The sequence below is a fragment of the Diadema antillarum genome, unplaced genomic scaffold, assembly GCF_040938485.1.
Source record: "Diadema antillarum isolate AM-2024a unplaced genomic scaffold, OU_Dant_1.0 seq00000635_RagTag, whole genome shotgun sequence".
NCBI classification, from domain to species: domain Eukaryota; kingdom Metazoa; phylum Echinodermata; class Echinoidea; order Diadematoida; family Diadematidae; genus Diadema; species Diadema antillarum.
This window is the reverse complement of record NW_027271552.1, coordinates 463,176-479,676: the sequence shown is the minus strand read 5'-3', so window position 1 is coordinate 479,676 and position 16,501 is coordinate 463,176. Positions and strand designations below refer to the sequence as shown.

At 37.5% G+C, this 16,501-nt stretch overlaps 1 pseudogene; it reads right to left on the bottom strand.

The window, feature by feature from the left end:
- Positions 1 to 11,541: 11,541 nt before the first annotated feature.
- Positions 11,542 to 14,855, bottom strand: LOC139736266 (elongation factor 1-alpha 1 pseudogene; annotated as a pseudogene).
- Between the last annotated feature and the right edge of the window lie 1,646 nt (positions 14,856 to 16,501).

The following is a 16,501-nucleotide window of genomic DNA, read 5'->3' as shown; positions in this document are numbered from 1 at the left end:
CAGAACATTACTTAGTTTTACTGCCGATGATATTCGACGTGCTACAAAAGAATGTTTTTTTTTTTTGTTGGGGGGGGGGGAGATTACAGCGTCTGTAGCATTGGGAAAGGTCCAATACCATAAAATGATAATTACACATGGCTTGATAGAACATAATAGGTGTTAGTAACACTTTGGATATCTTCACATGTCTGCATAAGGCCGCACGTTTGGTAGCCAAAATTAATGGACAAAGTAGAAACCAAGTTGAGCATAGCGCGCTGGGATGAGCTTTAGGACAAAAACCTCATGTAGAACAGTCCGTACAAATATCTTGCTATGGTGTGGGTTGCAAGTGTACTTTTTTCGAACGTGATATTGTACACATGTTTATAACTCACGTATTAAAACGAACTTTTTTTTTAGATGCCTAGTATCATTCAGAGATAAGGGACTATGACCTCAAAAATACCCCTAGCATTTGATATATAACTTTACCAATTTGTACAAATTCAGTTGTAACTGTTCTATATTAGATCAGGGAACCCGAAAAGTGTTAGAAAAAGGTGAAAATGTGCTATGTTGTATGTTTTCCTCTTGTTTGGTGTTTTTACACATCCATGCAAAAATGTTTAGATCGTTATTTGTTACAACTCTAAATGTATAGTACAAACATAGCCACCAACTATGTATGTCAAAAATTTAAAACTTGACATAATATCCGTGACTATACTTTACGCTAATATCAAAAGTGATTGTGAGATCATGAAGTGTACTACTCTTTATTTTATGGAAATGAAAAAAAAAGAAAAATAATCTTGAATCTAGAATACTTATCACGTCAGATCTGATTTCCGTCTTTACAAGTCATTCGGGATAACGTAGAGGGCGATATCTAATACAGGCATGCTTCATAAAGGTCTTGACATGTTGCCAATAGTTGACATGCTGTGAACACATTCCGGCCCTCTCTGAAGCGTTATTTTGCGTAACGAAGGAAATGCATTAACGAACCATTTTGGTTGTATTACGTCTTATGCGTAACTAGATGATGTGCGTTCCGAGTGCGTTATGATTTAGTTTCCATGCACCGATGATATTCAAAGTCTAATATATTGACGCCATGTATAGGTTATTCACAATGTGGAAGGTGATAAACAGTTTCAGATTTAGTTTGAATTTCAGTGGGTTTGTTTTTCTCAACTTTTACAAATCATTATGGCAAAAACAACAATGCTCACACGTTTAACATACAGACTAGAGTACTCAAAAGAAATATGTATGATTACGTAAATAATACGTATATAATTATAGGGGTCCTATATCTTGTCTTCAGGTATATAGGGAGCCTACAGGTGGAGGAGACCATAATCAATATAAGCGGCCACTGCAAGTTATTGTTTCTTACAATGTTCCTTTATTTTCAACTGAAAGAAACAAAACACATACACACAGATTCGAAAAAAAAAAATAAAACTTGATCATGCAAATATGTTCAGTATCACTTAGCCGACGAAGACAACACAAGAGGAACACAACAAGACAGACACTATCTAAGGAACCAAGAAGGAGATACCGGAATGGGGACAAGTTGATAGAAAAGAAAAAGAGAGATATAGTATACAGTGTAACTGAGTTCGGCAACAAATTATTGTGTTGGTTGGGGTAAGCATTTTGCAGGGAAGCAGATTTGTGGCCACCACTCACATGACAGCAAGGGAAACAAAAGTCTGGTATCATTTGCGTCGTTTCTGGTCGCTATAAACTTTCTAGGATTTGTTGTTGAAGCATGAGCGGGACAATGTTTATTTTGTTGATTTTGTGTAGTAAATATATTGTAAGGTTATTATGCTTAAATGTAATATGGATGTAAAATATTACATCACTCCAGTTTTGTGCGTATTTAATTTTGGGACCTGTATTCAGTTCATATTGTCCTGAACTTTGATAATGTCATGAATAAACAACAATTGAATGAATTCATTGATAAATACCAATCGAAAGCGCAAGTTCTCTCTTTATCACTTAAACACGATTGTTTCCCTCTGACTATAGTTCTCCATTCATTTCCACCCAGAACTGCTTGATTTGATTCCAGTTATTTCATGCGTGTTTCTTGAAGGTCCAAAGCAATTCTTGGAGTATTTGTAAACAGTGTCTCTTACGACTCCACGACTCAGTAGGTTGCATTTCCATCACATGCATGCCTGTCGAGAGACAAAACATAAAGAAATATAACATGCTTATTATCATGGAGTTGCAGTGGTGAAAACAATCTCGAGATGATATCCCACGTGTTTGTGGTGGGCATGTTGGTTAACCCGTATCAACTTTCAGATATCAGCCATATGATTTAAACCATAAAGACCTAGCGCGGTCAGGTGGCGGTTATATTATTGTTGTTTGTTTGTTTCTTTTTTTTTTTCGTATTTAGCTGGTCCGATCATCTTTGTAACCCACAAGAACGAATATCCTGATGTGAAGGCCGTTCGTCAGGATATCTACAGTCTCTTCCGATGGTGGGATAACAAGCCTGCAATCCTGATGTTTAAAAACTATACCCAAGCAAACTATGAGGAAGACGTTGAGAAAGACATTGAGTATCTAGAATTCCTCTGGGAGGCACTGAAAAGGTGCGACTGGATGTTCAGATATCGGTGACTTGCCTAAGAATAAACCTATGACAGTCATATTACATCATTCAGAAAATATTCCTTTAAAAGTCCCTATGCAAAAGGGTATTGCTTCGCATGTTTCTGTTTAGGTGTATAATGTTGTAAATAGCTTATTCATTTTCCCCAAGGCAATGTCAATGATTTCGAGTAATGATGTTGATGAGCAGGCTCTTTTTCTCAAATCCGTTATGGATTAATGAAAATTTGTGTAGCAAGCATTGAAATACGGAGCACGCAATATTTTGAACATGCAATGACATGGGAGACTTTCACTCTTTCGTAGGATATAATATATTCATATATATATATATATATAGTGAGAACTTTGAGTAAAGAAAATGGGTTTTCATCGGGATTCGAATCCGAGACCTCCGGATTACTAGACCGGTTCTGGCTATTTGTTATTTGTTTCTGGTCAGTTTTCCCTTCCTTGCGATACATATACGTGTATAATATATATATATATATATATATATATATATATATATATATATATGTCTTTTCTTTTCTTTCCTTCTTTTGCCCGTTTCACCACTTGGGTCGGATAAAATTTACCCAGAGTTCTATAGGCCCAACTGACCATCTTTGACTGTGATCGGTCAATACCCAATATACTTTGACTGGGTGTTTGTTTTTTTTTCTGTTAACAACATTCCAAGCCCATACCAAACGTTTGCGATGAAACACCATGAGCCTTTGTTTGGATGATTGAAAAAAAAAGTTCTGTAAAAGACAAATAGCACAAGCCGATATATATTTTCTTTTTACATAAACAAAAAATGGGGAATCAATATTTGCATAAAAAGGGGGATGTGGACAAACAGGTTGGAATAAATGTAACGAGGACAACAGTTTCATTTTAATCAAAAGCTATTAAACAAAAAAAGAAATAAAATCTCGACTATCTTCATGATATAAACAATAACATATCTATGTATGTAATAATTTATTATCACGTGCACGACTAGCAATGCACTGAGTAAAGGGTTCACACAATTCATGCTAAAAGATGCATTCCGTGTGAGTCCTTGCCAGTCACATTGCTGCTTACACTGGGGTAGAGAAAAAAAAAATCGCAAAACGACCTTGGCTTCGGGAAAGTCACATTCAAGAAGTCAGAAGGAACAAAATCTAAGATCGCTCTTCAACTGTACAACGTGGTAACATGTACGACTGCAGAATCATGTATTATTCAGAACATTGCTTTCTCTCCCTCTGTCTTTCTCTTTCTCTCTCCCGTTCTCACACACACACACACACACACACGCGCGACTTTTGATTGATACGAGCTTCCCAGAATTGGTGCCTATTAATATCGATTGTCAGAGAAAGTTTGATGAAAAATTTAATATGTTGCTTTGAACATAACAATGCCCTGCAAATCTTGAAATGAAAACCAGTGGCTATTATTTTCCTGCAGCAAATGCAATTAACAGATAACGTGTTTGTATTGTCTTTCTTTTTCTTTCTTTCAAGACAGTTTTTTTTTTTGTGAAGCCAGTACGATTTATGAACTCTCACCTCAATTCGTTGCACTCTGTACGTTTTGTTCTATCATTTTCCCCCTTTTTTTCTCTCCGTATTCAGCACCTTACAAAAAGTGGGAAGCAGGCAATTTTGCACCTGAGCAAGATCCAAGACAGACAAGACCTGCAGACCTAAGAATACACTGGCTTTAAATTACTAAATCTGCATTGCTTGTTACCACTGTAAAGTATGCAAAATTACCATAGCTCTCGTCCATCATCCCCCATTAGGTGCACATGACTGATTCAAAAGCTATGGGCAATTAACAAAAGAATGCTAATATTCAGTGATCAATTACAACGCGGCGGAAGTATGGAAGTGAAAAATGGTGGAGCGTGTCTGTGCTCCCAACATTGCACTAAGTTCGAGTGTGATGAAATAAACCGTGTGCAAATTTTCCTTATTATAAATAACTAAAGGCTTTGTAAAGGTGTATATAATAAGTTATAAACCTATTTTTCATTTTATAACTATTTTCCAAGCATGTGTGTTGTTTTTATATCGACACTGCCTGCCGTTTTGTGACAAAACTTCTTCTTTAACAATAAATATTTTCTGTTTGCACCAAGATATGTCTGCACGATTTCAGTATTGTCGTACGCAATCAAACACAAATTATACACGCAACAAATCACGCAATGCGATGAAAAGGAACGTGAACAATACCATTGGCTGATCGAACGTGGTTTTCCAAACAACTGGCATACGCATATACCATCAAAGCGAAAAAGAGAGTAAGTAAAGACTAATTAGAGCCTTGGGTTACACGCAATGCCTAAGATCAATTTACATAAAAAATAGGATCCCAGCAATGTACCATTACACCAGCACGTTACAAACGCTACCTTCCTCGATTACGCTTAAATGTAGAATTATGTCAAATTTACAGTTTTACACATAGAAAAAACGCCACTAAATAGTCATGTCATGTAGGCGTTAGTTTTGGTAAAGAAAGAGTCGTAGTCACTGTTCCAATAATGTGATAAATTATAATATCAATGTTATGCTTATATACAACCCGGTCAATTGACACACCTTCTTGAGATAATTTGATATTCGTTCTAAACGCACATAATGTCAAATTTGTGTTTGTCTGTGAACGTGTGCGTGTTTGTGTGTATTTGTCTGTTTAGATTGTCACCAGAATCTCGATATCCTACTGATCTTCTGTATGCCTGAGTTACAATGAGGGAAAGCATTAACAAATATCCGTCGCGTCTGTTAACCCTATCCCCTGTCAACTCATTGAATTTCATTGTTTAACTACAATTGCATACACTCATATCTCAGCTGTTTTGTACGATAACGGTCACAGTAAGGGCGTTTCCGCCTGGTAAAACTAGTTTCTCTTCGGTAAGATAAATGAACTGAACCATTATGAATTGCACTGTGAACTCGGGCAAAAGGGATATATATATATATATATATATATATATATATATATATATATATATAATTATTATTATTATTATTATTATTATTATTATTATCATTATTATTATTATTATTATTATTATGGCCTACATACCGTATATCCCCCTCAAAAAAATACAACGTAACCCACCGCAACGATAACTTGAAAAATATTGAATCAATTCAAGTTCAAATCCAGGGTATGAAACTACATTGTATAATTTATAATCCACATCTTACAGAAAGCCCCATCCGATTTGCTTCTGTGGTCATCAAAGTGAAATGAGGATCTTTGTAGAGCATGTCAGGAACCCTTCCCTCCAATCTCTGTCCATTGTGTACACACATATGAAGTTCCGAGAGCATCCAAGTGCTTAACATGGAAGGAACAGACACATGACATGGTTCACAACAATCTCCTTTTCTCTGTGACCACTTAATCAAATTGAATAGGATTTACTGCAAAATATAGCAGAGATGTTATTTTCTAACATGCAGAAGTAGCATTAAGGTTTAATAATTTTGCAAAGTTAACAATGCAGAGATCCAGTTTTTAATTTTTAGGGGGGGACATATTTTATTTCTATACATATACATGTAAAATTATTATCATAAATATACAAAACTTATTTTACTCATGTGATTACTATTTCCCAAAGTAAAATTCCGTATTACATTTAGATCAGTGAATGTGTGACTTAGTAACTCTCTACAACCAAGATGACTCTCCATTGGTGTTTGACATAGCGCCAAGATTCGCTCATGAGAATGGTCAATTCATGTTCAATCGTCTTTTTCTGTTATTCTATCCACTATGTATTTACGGATGCCTACTTAGCGATCTAATCCTGCTAAGTTGTGCTAATCCCAGGTGTGTCACCCTACCAAGATCATTAATCGATAGGACTAGTACTGTACAGGTACACTGTACAGTATAAATGTACACACTGTGGTTGATGCCCATGGATATTGCGACGCAATGTCAAGTGCTATCAAGCACCACCAGTCAGTCCTGTGAAACACTATCAATAGATGGGTCAGAATCTTGAAAGATGTACAATTGAGCCAAAACAAGGCAAAATTTAAAAAGTAGGAAATTCTCCAAATCATTCATCTTACCTGAAAGAGTATAACTCAAGCTTTTATATGAACCCAATTATACTAGGATTTTCCCAGAGGAACATGTTTTTATTCACCGAGGAAGTTAACCATGTCCAGAGCAGCGAACGTCCGTGAGGAATAGTACTGCACATACATTTGAATACCATTTAACATAGTTTGCAAAGATCTGATTCAATTCACAATCCTAACGAAATATCTTAAGGGACAGTACGTGCTTGCAGAATATTAAGCTTGTACTCTTAACCTGTACGTAGTGGTAGACAACTGATGATATAACTAGATTCGTCGTTTCTGTGGAAATATTGCTCTTCCGCTAAGCACTTACTCCACTTTACGCGCATTTTACAGAAAGTCAATATTTTGACCTCTTATTTCACTATCCCATAATTTAATCCTCACTCCCAAATAATAACATACCTTTTTAGGATGTATCTGATCTGGGCAGTCTCTATAACCCAACAACATAGCAAAGTTTTCATCACGGAGGTTCGCATGTAGCTCACGGACGTTCGGAACAAACAAGATATTGAACAATGCCGCTCTCTTGAGTTGGAAACGCATTCTACTCACAACAAACAGCAATTTCATGTCGAGAACAAACTCCTCTGCAAAATCCTGAATAGATATTACCAATTCTCAATTATATAAGCTTGTTTATCTTCTCATACTGAGGAATCAAAGAAAACAATTTTTCCATCTCTTGTAAATGAACGTACAAACGTACGTGTAATCTCAGTGGCGTAGTCCATCCTTGAGAACGAATATATTTATCAAAATTTCGTTATCATGAAGTAAATATTCAGGTCCTAAACTTGTTATATAAAGTCTACAATGCAAAATTTGCTTGTAACGAACATGGTCACAGCTAAAATTATGACAAAGAATTAATATAGAAAAACAACAGAAATGTGCTCCGTTATAGAAATACGAAGTTTAGCTGGGGAGGGCAAACGAATACGTTAGGAAGAAATCCCTCTGTGTTTGCTCCTTGTGTTACACACTGTTACCTAGGAGAATTTGTGTTAGTATATTAGTCAGAAATGATAATAGGTTCGATACTGCGAAGTTCCGCCATAACAAGACACAATAAGTCCATATAACTTGGATGGATGTTTGTGACTTCGATATGATACAATGGTTTGTTATAACAAACATTTTGTAGCGCGTCATTTCGGAGGCTCGTTATTCATACAGTTTGTCAATACGAAAATTGATAGAGTTCGTATAATTATGAAGCTTTTTTATTCGGTAAATGATAGGAATCTCCGAAGGCTAATCGAAAGGTTTATTAATTGGAACATGAAAAATCATGTTCGCTTATCCAAATGTGGAGAAACAAGTTAACAACTAAAATCCTCCAAATTTTAAAACCTCATAATAACCGTTTTCACCTAAACGAATATCAGGCCCATTCCACTTTTAGAAGAACGGACCTAAAAACAATGATCTTTAATATATATTTTTCGAAGAACATTTCTAATAATAAACCCCCTGAATTGACTAAATTGTGTTTTTTTCATTTTCGGAATAACAAACTTTTGTTTTTCAAAGTGCAACCTTAAACCTATTCTTAATCATTACTTTTTTTAACATGTGTTTTCAAAGTAAGCACAAACAAATTGACGATCTCTCTGTCTCTTATTATGTAAAATGAAAAAAAAAAATCTGGGAAAGAATTACAAATGAACATAGCTTTTCATTGATGAGTATAAAACAACACCATGTGATGATAAAAGGAGGATTTGTGTGTTTTCATCAGACAATAATTGTATACTGCATTATTTTTGTTCGCTTGTGGCGGCATTTCGATGAATAAAAAACATGAACAAACAAACAAAAACTTCTCCAGAGGAATTTGGTATAACGGGAGTGCACTGGCAATTCTTTTCTCTGTGTGTTGGAGCTCGATCCCTTCTCTGTTTCTCAGTCACTTTCATTCAACTGCTTCCACGTCCTTTTGAAACTTTTCCGTTTCTTATTCAACACATGCCCATTACAGACTTCTTCCGTCATTATCCTGAATGTGATTGCGTAGCACTTTTCGGATTTGTTTTCGTTTTTTTTTTTTCTGTCGCAGCATGTTCAGGCTATTGAGGGAATGAGAGAAAAATTGTCATGAAGAGAAAAACAAGAATGAATTAAGACATTTAATATCATGACAATTACAGCGAACGTCCATTATGGAGACCAAAACTGGATGTGTTCTGTTTGAGACGGTAGCTACCATACTCAAAAGATAAACACTTGGAGCACCTGTCACTAAAAAGTGGCACTGATCCTCTTTCTCCTACTATGTAATCCATTGACTTATTCTACCAACGAACATTCGTGACCAAAACGTTTTCCGTTTGTTATTACAGGTAAATTGAGTGCTGAACGTTATTCACTTTTGGGTATGAGCGGCTCGGTGATTTGGTGATATTTTCAACTAACATTAACTTTATGTGCAGTGATATATTTGTAATTATCAGAAATTTCCTTTCTCGGACAGAACGTCCGTGAGCGAAACTTTCAGAACCTGTAACAGTACAAATTGTCTCCAGATCCTCATTAGAAAGACATTTAAATGCACAGAAATTACAGATTACGCAAAATTCAATTTTCCTATAACTTTGTTTTCAGTGTTTAGCTGTTTTTGTATAATTAGAGGGAAAACAAGCGTAAAATTGTGAGTAAATGTTCAACTGTTTGTTCATCATGATCACATAACACCTTAAAAATTCTGAAACTACTGCTCTAAACTCATTGTTTACTTTCTAAAACTTTATTTGTCGCTATTAGGGCCAAAAGTTATAAAGAATACAGGACACTTTCGGGACAAGTTATCCCTATCGGAGGGATTGCATACGTCACGGACGTTCGTTCAACTACTAGGGTCATGTTCCAGGACGGATAACTAATCGGCAGGGAGTACCTAGCCTTCCTAACTTTTTCAAAAAATTGAAAAGGTATTGTCAATGCAAATTATAAGAGATTTGACATCCTTACAACATTTGAATTGCTCAGAGGGGGATCAGGAGGTGAATTTTCAGAGAAAATATTAATCATTTGCTTGGTTTTTGGTGAATTGCATGGTCCAAAAACTGCGGACGTACCTCAGTCCAAAAATGACATGCAGCTCCTCGGCTAGAGAGCCAAAGGTAAAATGCACCTTCGCCATCAAAGCAAGATGGTGTCCCACTCGAAAACGTTTTAATCATCACGGACGTTCTTTTTTTCTCGGATGTTCGTCTAAAAATATAATTTCGGTTCCTATTTGACAAAGGATGGACAGAAACTCAAAACAAACATATTATCGTGTGGCTAGATCTTAGTTGATTACGACTCAGAATAATATCGCCAATAACGTTTCATGGGTTACGATCTTTATTAGAAAATAGCGGAAGCACGTCCGTGACGAAAACTGAGTATGATTTTGCATAAAAGAATATTACGTCCCATGTACAGCCAGCAGACGTACAATTTTTGCAGGATATGTTCATTAGGTGGAACACCAAATTTTCGTATACGTTACAGTTGGGACAACAAAGTAGAATTTGCAGCAGCGATAGAAATAAAAGCATCACGGACGTTCGTCTGTTCAAGACTGTTCTCTGTAATTTCATACGTGCTCATAAAGTTCTTATAATTTTGTGGTACATACCTATGATATGTCAGATCCAGACCATGGTCAGATATTAGATGCCACGTACCATAAAAACTGCACATCAATAGTTTGAAAAACAAAAATTATTGTGAAAGTAGCGTTTTACCGTATTTTTACGCTTTTAGTTCTTGTGAAATGAAAAATATCAGGCAAAAGTTAACCAAACCATATATTTCCTGAAAGGAAATTTACCAATCTTTGAGATGACATGGAAAAATTTGGTTTCTAAGATCATCCTGGCGTGTTCTAAGGAAAAGAATGTCATAAGGTACGAAAATTAGCAATTGTACATCGTTCAAAATTCTCACCTAGATAATGAATTCTAAAAGAAAATACGGCACAAAACCACCTCCACCTGAAAAAGAAAAAAAAAATGGATTTGAAGACTTGATGGGTTAGACGTTAGATACTAGTTTGACCTTTGCAAGTTAGGTTACATTTACTTCATAGAGAAACACCAGCAGGAAACGCATTTATGACCAGTTTCATTCATTTATTTTGTACGTATACAAGTTCGTTGTCTCTGGGTTAACGATTAATCATGTCGTGTTGAATAGCTCAGCATATGTCAACTGTGATTTGCATCATCGATCTCTCCAATATGCAAACGCTGTGTCATTTGACTTCTCATAACTTTACACGTTTAACATGCATGACACACATACTAGGTAAAGTCGACTAAGGTCTGTTCTTATGATCAGCACATTGAAATGGACATCTCCGTGAGAAAATGCGCGTTGAAAGAATGTTTTAAAGGATCAAGACTTCTAGAGAATATATTTGAAATCTTCACCAAGGTATCTTGAGGAAAGTTACAACTAATACTGATGATAAGAAAAATAACGAAAAGTCGCGATTTGGCTGGGGGAGAACTATATAATTTGATATACATTAAGAAATCTAGAGAAATCTGAACTACTTTTGTAACACCGAGTCAAAAGTGGGGTTTTGTTTGGGAACTTTTAAGAATTATGTTATCGCGATGCCGTGTACCGACGCATTTCTGATCTCGTGTACGCGTAGTTTAACTTCAAAAACTATTTTAAAAATTGTGATCTTTCTGGTGTTCTATTTTCAAAATCTACAAGCACAAAAATAATGTTTCATTAACACCTGAGATATGAGACATCTCTGCTGTGAATTGGTATGGCCTTGAGCTTACATGATGTTATTACAAAGTTATTTCTCCTGAGACTTCTGAGCAGATTTGGTGACTTTGCCACCAGAGCCGTCGTCCTTTTCCACAGCTTTAATCACGCCAACGGCTACAGTCTGCTTTATGTCGCGGACGGCGAAACGTCCCAGCGGCTGAATGTCAGCGAAGGACTCCACGCTCATCGGCTTCTAGGGCACGAATTTGACCAAGCAGGCATCACCACTCTTGACCATGTTTGGGTGGTCCTCCATTTTCATCCCCGACCGCCGGTCGATTTTTTTTTCCAGTTTACAGTGTCAAATTTACAGGCGAAGTGGGCGGTGTGCACTGGCGTAGCCGGGGGGGGGGGGGGGGCGATGGGGGCGGTCGCCCCCCCTAAGATTTGGACCGGGGATTTGGGAGGCGGAAAAAAAAATGCGTGTATACTGTATGCATGCACATGAAGCGGGTCTCCTTTGCAACCTTTCATCAAATAAGATATTTTTATTGAATATTTCACTCAAAGTGTGCACCAGACCGTTGAATTTCAATTCAAAATATGCAAAATCTCTCGTGCTTGGGAGGGTGTATCCCCCTCCCAAACCCTCCCCCTCTGTGCCTCTTTCCCTAGCTAAGTACACTTTTTAGATTTACAAAAAATTATGAATAATTCTGATTGCACAAGACTTATCACTTATATTCCGAAAACTCAAAGGTTCCCTCAAGTATAAGGGGAGTTTCCCCTTTTCATCGACCCTTTCTCCCCTCAGCCCCCCCCCCCATCAGTTTTTTTGGCGATTTCCCAAATGTTGATTTCATCAAATATGCGTATACGAGATAACTCAATTTCAACCTTAAAAAGGCAAAAGCTCCATCGGAAGGGAAGGGTGGAGATAACACTCGCCCACGCCTTCTCCCTGCTCGCCCCCCCCCCCCGCCATGCATAGAAGTAGACTGTGGCTATACCCAGATCGCTTTATTTCAATTCTAAAAACGCAAAAGCTCCACGAGCGGGAGGGGGAATCCCCCTTCCCCTAAGCTCTACCTCACTAGACTTTATACATACATACAGATGGTGCACATTGGGAATAAGAGCTAAATTCCGTGATTTTAACACTTCGATGAAAAAGTATTGCACCAAAAATTCGCACCAGATCGCTGAATTTCAGGTCTGAACACGCAAAATCACCTTCGTGTGGCAGGGGATATGCCCCTATGTGTGCATGGTTTTTCTGTTTGATTGCTGAACAGACAGCGTTCATGATATTCAGTGTAAGAATTAATACAAGAAGACTAGTGTATTTAAATTATACCATTTTATAGGCAAATTGTTCAATAATAATCTACACTAAAATATACTGCAACCTTAAACAAGTGGGACTGTTTCAACTCGTTAAAACACGCAAAAACATGCATCAAATTGCACCATTTGCAACATCAAAATGCAAAAAGTTCTCACCGTGGGAGGGGGGACACCCCCCTCCCACACCCTCCCCTCCCCCCTCGCTCGCTCCACTCACTCGGGTACAGTCGAGTTCATGATATTCAGTGAAAAGAATTAATACAAGAAGTGTATTTGAATTATATCATTTTATAGGTAAATTTATTGTTCAATAATAATCTACACTAAAATATACTGCTACCTTAAACAAGCGGGACTGTTTCACGTCGATAAAACGCGCAGAAACATGCATCAAATTGCACCATTTGCAATATATAAATGCAAAAAGTTCTTATCGTGGGAGGGGGGGGGGGACACCCCCCTCCCACACCCTCCCCTCCCCCTTCGCTCGCTCCGCTCGCTCGGGTTCAGTCGCGTTCATGATATTCAGTGAAAAGAATTAATACAAGAAGTGTGTTTAAATTATACCATTTTATAGGCAAATTGTTCAGTAATAATCAACACTAAAATATACTGCTACCTTAAACAAGTGGGACTGTTTAACGTCGATAAAACGCGCAAAAACATGCATCAAATTGCACCATATGCAACATCAAAATGCAAAAAGTTCTTACACCCCCCTCCCACACCCTCCCCTACCCCCTCGCTCGCTCCGCTCGCTCGGGTTTAGTCGCGTTCATGATATTCAGTGAAAAGAATTAATACATGAAGTGTATCTAAATAGGCAAATTGTTCAATAATAATCTACATCGAAATAAACTGCTACCATAAACAAGTGGGACTGTTTCACGTCGATAAAACGCGCAAAAACATGCATCAAATTGCACCATTTACAACATCAAAATGCAAAAAGTTCTTACCGTGGGAGGGGGGACACCCCCCTCCCACACCCTCCCCCCCCCCCCCGCCTCGCTTGCTCCGCTCACTCGGGTTCAGTCGCGTTCATGATATTCAGTGAAAAAATTAATACAAGAAGTGTATCTAAATTATACCCTTTTATAGGCAAATTGTTCAATAATAATCTACATCAAAATAAACTGCTACCATAAACAAGTGGGAATGTTTCACGTCGATAAAACGCGCAAAAACATGCATCAAATTGCACCATTTACAACATCAAAATGCAAAAAGTTCTTACCGTGGGAGGGGGGACACCCCCTCCCACACCCTCCCCCCCCCCCTCGCTCGCTCCGCTCGCTCGGACTCCGTCGCTTCGCTCCCTCGCAGACTAACCGCCCCCCCCCCTAAGATGAAATCCTGGCTACGCCGTTGGCGGTGTGGTAGTTGAGTACTGGAGAGTACCAGGCGTGGATCTCACCACGATGCTTCCTCACTGATCTGTATGCAGAGTGCGGAAGACAAATGTATATGTCTTGCTGGCGATGTCAATGATAACAGCGATTAATTGGTGAAGTCAGTTTCTGGCATTAAGCACAGAATGAGATCGTGAAAATTAGATTTCGTTGTTTTAAGACATTTTCTTTTCTTTCATTTTTTACTGTCATGAAGACAACAGACAGGAGAGTATGAGAGTGCAGTATAAGAAAATAATTACATACAAGTGTAAAGGACACACTGTGATCGAAAGTGAACAAGCGTGGGTTAAACATCAGCCAGACACACACACACACACACACACACACACACACACACACACACACACCAACTATCCATAAAGGCTATCTGTTTGTGGCTCGAGTGGGCAACTAAGATTAAAATCTTTGATTTAAGGCCACTCCCTTATATTTTTTCCAGAAAGATTCAAAGTATTTTGGCTTGTCAGATAAGATACAAAAGAGGGTGATTTCCATGTACTGTGAAAGAATTGGGGCATGTGGGAGGGTGGATCTCACAAACGTTTTAAAAACGCTTTTTCTTTAAACACTAATCCCCACATTGTTGCCATGCAAAGCTTCATCATTTCGTAGTATATTTCAAAAGATTTCACCTCTCCATCGTGGCGGTGCTTGGGGTCTGCATATTAGCTCGGTGCGAAACAGGAAATGTAATACCCGTCATACGAAGATATGGGATCGCGTTTACATACCTCATTACCTAATTCTTGATAAATAAGTGCAGTAGAAAATTCCGGTGCAATTATACATTTCTCTTTTTTTGTCTTTTTTTTGTGGTGGGGGGAGGAATAGGTGGGGTGTGAGGAAATGATATTCCATATGTAGAAAAGAATTGTAATGTCGTACGTCATCACATCATTTACTTCACACAGTTGAACGGCTAATACTATCAATGTTTGTATGGTAGTGACATATTATGAGAATGTTTAACTCGTTCACTTTCGCATACCTCTATATCAAATGAATGAAAAAAAAAACAATGTTGAGTCAGTGAAACAAAGAAACGACAACATCACCACAGACCCTCAAGGAAGAATACAGAATAATCAGAAAAGATATCTCTAGCAGTTAGAAAGATGCAGCGAGAATGAGTATTTGTGTGTTTGTACTGCATTTTCTTTGATGCAGCTATCGATATGAGTAAATTCATGTTTGTCATTTTGCTAATGGTATCTTTTTTTATTTTGTGTTTATTGGTGTTTTCTTTTGCTTTATCTTGCTTTGTTCTTGTGTTTTTCAGGTTTTTGTGGGTGCATGAGGAAGGTGGGAAGCATTCTGTAGTGATGTAATAATGAAATCACTTATTATGTTTCTTTCGCATAACCATACACAAAGTTCCAAGATAATGTTGTGATCTTGCCATGGCATCCACATGTTAAATTTCCTCTTACATCGCTATCACTATCACTACAGTATTAGTCGGGTACCTAAGGGGGGGGGGGGGGGGTCACCGTGCATCCCCCCAGGACTCCTCGAAACTTACATTTTCAGGATCCTCATGACATACCAAAACATAATGAAGATGTTAACGGGAACGAAAAATGGCTGTTCTAGGTGAAATTTAATGTATTCTATTGTTTTTCATAAATTGTTATGTATTTCTTTGTCTTTAACTTTTTCAACTTTTTTCAACTTTTGTTTTTTCTTTGTTTTTCTATTGGAAATTGTCACTGACCACTTTTCTACCATAATTAGCACAAAACTAATCAATGAAAGTGATTAATTGTAGAAATAATCAGGTTTTCATGACCTTCATGACAGAGCACCTGTTTTCCATAGGAAATGTACACAAAATCACAAAATTGCGCCCGTTTTGCGGGGACATTCCGTTTCAATAATGGGCGTAACTTCGCAAAAGTATACGCGGATGTTGCAAATTTGGTCTCAAAAGTTGTGCGAGACTTGAACAAACAAAGTCAAGAAGCCTCGGGACAGATTTATAGCGCGAAACTTTGAGGGGGGGGGGGACGGATCCCCCCCCCGTCCTTAAAGGGTAAATGTTGCATGAAAAAAAATCAATTTTCACATAATCTCATTCTTAAGGAGGTGGTATACTTTACTATTAGTATTTATCCATATCTTTCTTTTTGATAAACCAGTCGCTTAACTTCGTGGGTGCGTTTGACATAAATGTATTTCTTCTGTTTCCACGACAACAGGGTGTGCTACATATATATATATATATATATATATATATATATATATATATATATATATATGTATGTATGTGCGTACATGTAGGGTCTA